Source organism: Lactuca saligna, chromosome 4, assembly GCF_052625555.1.
Source record: "Lactuca saligna cultivar CGN05327 chromosome 4, ASM5262555v1, whole genome shotgun sequence".
Lineage (NCBI taxonomy): Eukaryota > Viridiplantae > Streptophyta > Magnoliopsida > Asterales > Asteraceae > Lactuca > Lactuca saligna.
This window is the reverse complement of record NC_136420.1, coordinates 159,822,472-159,826,553: the sequence shown is the minus strand read 5'-3', so window position 1 is coordinate 159,826,553 and position 4,082 is coordinate 159,822,472. Positions and strand designations below refer to the sequence as shown.

The 4,082-nt window shown below is 32.1% G+C and overlaps 1 pseudogene across 1 annotated transcript; it reads right to left on the bottom strand.

The window, feature by feature from the left end:
• Window positions 1-536: 536 nt before the first annotated feature.
• Window positions 537-3,511, bottom strand: LOC145043012 (protein MID1-COMPLEMENTING ACTIVITY 1-like; annotated as a pseudogene). The gene is made up of 7 exons (XR_013680855.1): window positions 3,173-3,511; window positions 2,187-2,726; window positions 1,574-2,113; window positions 1,392-1,463; window positions 1,184-1,290; window positions 879-972; window positions 537-782 (listed from the first exon to the last, which is right to left on the bottom strand). The product of XR_013680855.1 is annotated as a protein MID1-COMPLEMENTING ACTIVITY 1-like (transcript).
• Between the last annotated feature and the right edge of the window lie 571 nt (window positions 3,512-4,082).

Here is a 4,082-nt window from a genome sequence, read left to right as displayed (position 1 = left end):
TGCGAATTGTGTAACTTAGTTATTGCTTAAATGTGCTTTCGCTCATCACGGATAAAGTGTAAAATATGGTTGCTTCACCTTCATGTGAACTTCTATGTCGCTTAGTGGAATTCACTCTCACCTTTCTTTTTTTATCATTGTTATGGAAATTTTATATTTGATTCAGCATAAAACTAGCTTTCTTAGAATGTTCCATAGAATCTCGACACCTTGCGAGGGCCCACCATCTCACACTTATTGTATGTCGATGATCTTATCTTCCTTAGTGGTCACTATCAAATTTCCAAAATTTTGCTACAATTCTACAGTGCTTTCAGTTTGTCTTGTTGTTGAAGGTGTTGCCTCGAATACATACAATTCTTTCGTGACATGTCATTCATTCTTATTTATATATCTTGGGCTCACTATTGGGCCAATATGACCTATTTTTTTTATATATCTTGGACTCACTATTTGGGCTAATATGACGCTTACAAAGAATTGGAATCCAACTATCAATAAATTTAATTCAAATCTCTTTTCATGAAAACCTATCATTTATCAAACCACTATTTCTCACTCTTTAAATTAAGTTATTGTTGAAGCGTTGAAGACTTGAATCTATCATCAAGAACAACTTTACATAAAGTAAAAGTAAGGTAAAGAAAAAGTCAACCACCATGAGAGGTATTAACTATTAACAATGGCAACAAATCTTATGTAACGATTTCTCATATAATCAAATCAACTTCACGATTCCATCCACTGCGAAGGTGGAGAGCTTGTTTTTGTCTTCTCTGGACCTGCAAAGTTCCATTTCTACCCCTCATCAAAACACAACCACAATTGCAAATTTCCATATTTGCCCCTTAGAAATATATATAAAAAGACGTGAATACCATGAATTCCACGCATTTCAACTTCTCGCAGCTCTTGAACAAGTGCACAGCAACAGCACATGATATGCGACAGAAAGTCATCAAACCACCCACCCTACGTAACATAAAAATCCAATTTTTTTTTTTTAAAAAAAAAATTTAACTTTCTACAAAAACTGAAAACAGAATCCACACTTAAGGGATGTATCCTTTTGACTTAATAGACGTAATTGGTTAATCCCTTAACATTTTCCTCCCAACTCTTTCATGAATACGATGAAAACTGTTTGTTGGAATGTAAGGGTAAAATGGTCATTTCAGGGTACCGTGATATTGAGAGTCATCCGAAGCTTCCTCCTAATGCAAGAGGTATAGCAACAGCATGATAATATTAGAGAATAAGCCATCAGCTCATTGCAGGCTTCTCCTGAAGCTGTTCTCAATTATTGACAGATAGATATGGTCATAAATTAATAATATATAATTAGGGCACAAAAAACTTTTAGTATTTTTTAAATTCATAAAGAATCTTACTCATGTGCCTGTTTGTCGCCACAGATGCAATCTTTGAAAATGTCCCACATGGAAAGAAGAATGTCTTCATACCTACATAAAATTTTATTTTCATTTTTATTTTTTAAATTCTTAAAGTATATTGCTATACAGATGGAAAAATGTTAAGAATTGAAAACATAAACATATTACATAATACATACACATCTTAGGCTCTGAACAACAGCCAAGTAGATCTGAATGCCATTCTTGATGCCCATATGATGTGCTTCTGCAACACCACTTACTACTTAGTATATCGTAAATGACCATTTTACCCTTACATTCAGAAGGAGAAAGAAAACCAACCTTGAAGTTGAGTGTGGCTTTGTATTTGTAATTGTATTTGTATCACTCTCATCTCGAGCTTGTTTATTGGTGTTAACATTTGGATATTGAGGCTCTGTTTCATTTTGAGAATTTGAAGCAACAACTTGAGTGACCTCAATCAGATGTTGAATAACTTCACATTGGCCTACATCTAAGTTAGCTTGTGATCTTTGTAGTTCCATATGAAGCTTTTCATTTTCTTTCTGGATAACTTCCTTGAAAGGCAAATTTGGGTAGCTACAAGAAAGTGTTTTCTTCAACACAACAGTATCAGTATGTGAAGGATCAGGCTTCATGATAACATCTTGCACCTTTCTATCTTCATCATCCAATGTGTATTCCCTTTGATCCATTTCAATATACTCCAATCTTTCCTGAAAGAAAACAAGTTAAAACAAGATTTGATAATCTTTAGAACAAGATGAAGTTGAGTTTATAATTATATACCCTGACTCGAGCATTATCAACAAGAGTGATGAGTGGGATAATCTTTAAGTATCGATCAATTTCGTTTTGTGCTTTTCTGAATTGATAAACAATGTTCCATCCCATTGCAAGTAAGTAGAGATAGCTTCGATCTTGACAACTGTTGACTAAAATGTAGGATCTTCTCAATGCATCTTCAAGTTGTTCTAAAGGTTCACGTGTTTCTGGATACCTTTTCAGCTCAGTGATTTTGAGTTGTTGAAGAAGATTTCCAATCAACTTCAAATGCTTTGCAAATTGTTTGCAGTTCTTCTTGTGTAAACGAGCTGTATTAGCAGCTTGGACAATCATCCCTATTAGCTTCACTGCATCTAAACCTGTTAGTTGGGCCACATTTGCAATCTCTCCAAAATGCTCCCATGCTGCAGCCATTCTTCACACCAAAACCCTAAATTTCTTCACTAGTTATGTTTCTCAGATAGGTTTGATTATTTCTTTTTTAGAATCTTCAAAGGATCTTCGAGAAATGGAATTGAATTCAAAGATCCTCAATAGTAGAATCTGGTAGAGATTGAAATTAATCAATATTTAAATGCGAAATGATAGTGAAAAGGAATTAGAGACACGAGATCTTAGAGATTCTCTGTTAGCTTTCGCTTTCTTTATCTGATAAAACGAAGGATTTTGATTAAAAGAGGAACAAATGGTAAAAATACGAGCAACATATATCGGAAATTTACAGTCTTCAACTAGAACGAAATTGAGAATAAATAAGTAGATCAAATAAATAAAAACATAATAAATTATAATAATAAAAAACAGCGCATAATTAGTAAACAGAAGAAATTTTCAGATTCACTTGAAGTTGACCTTAATTGCAACAGATGCAATTTGAAAGAACAGTAGTCATGCATATTAGCTGTATTCACTGAAAAAAACACACACAAGAGTGTGAAAGTAAACGAAATAGAAAAACTGAAATGTTAGATAGATATATGTATTTTTACCTTTGGTGTTCAGTCTTTTAGGGTTCAATGAGAAATTTGCTAGCTTTTTTTGATGGATACAATAAGTGCAGTTGTTCGGTGAGCATTGATGCAGAAACAATGACTAAGCATTTATTTGCTGGATTGGTTGGTCAGAATACAGACGAATTACGTCGTCGTCGTCTTCTTCCTGATGATAGATTTCAGAGCATTTCTGGAAGAAGTTGAACCTTTTCTTTTTTCTTTTTTCTTTTTTCTCTCTCTAAAACTGTTGGAGTTTGGTTCGGTGTCGTTTGTCTCTGCTCTAGCAATGAGAGAGAGAGAGAGAGAGAGAGAGTGTGTGACACAGAAGCAAAGTTGTATAATATGGGATTAGATAGTTTTGTCTATTTGACAAAATTGTATTTCCATTCCCCTAACAATTTGTTATATTGCATATGAAAGACATATCTAATCCAAATAGTTACAATCAACCCTTTATATATATATATATATATATATATATATATATATATATATATATATATATATATATATATATATATATATATATATATATATATATATATATATATATATATATATATATATATATAGGTTTAAGTATTCTTGTTTCAAATGTTTTTAAATATTTGAAAAATAGTGAAATAACTTAAGTAAATTATAGATCAAATCAAACAACTCATGTTTTAACCAAATGTATAAACTAAAATGAAAATATGTTAAATGCTTTGAATTTAGTTATTGTGTGATTTGATATAATGATTTGAGTAAGGTTTTTTCAAGAAATCTAAATAGTGGCAATATCCGATTGATCCAACAATGTTGTGGGAAATGTCTTCACGTTGGTCAAGATTGATGCAAGATAACAAGGTTTCAACACAATTAAAACGAATCATTTTGGGTGCAATTTTATTAGAAATGTCAATGA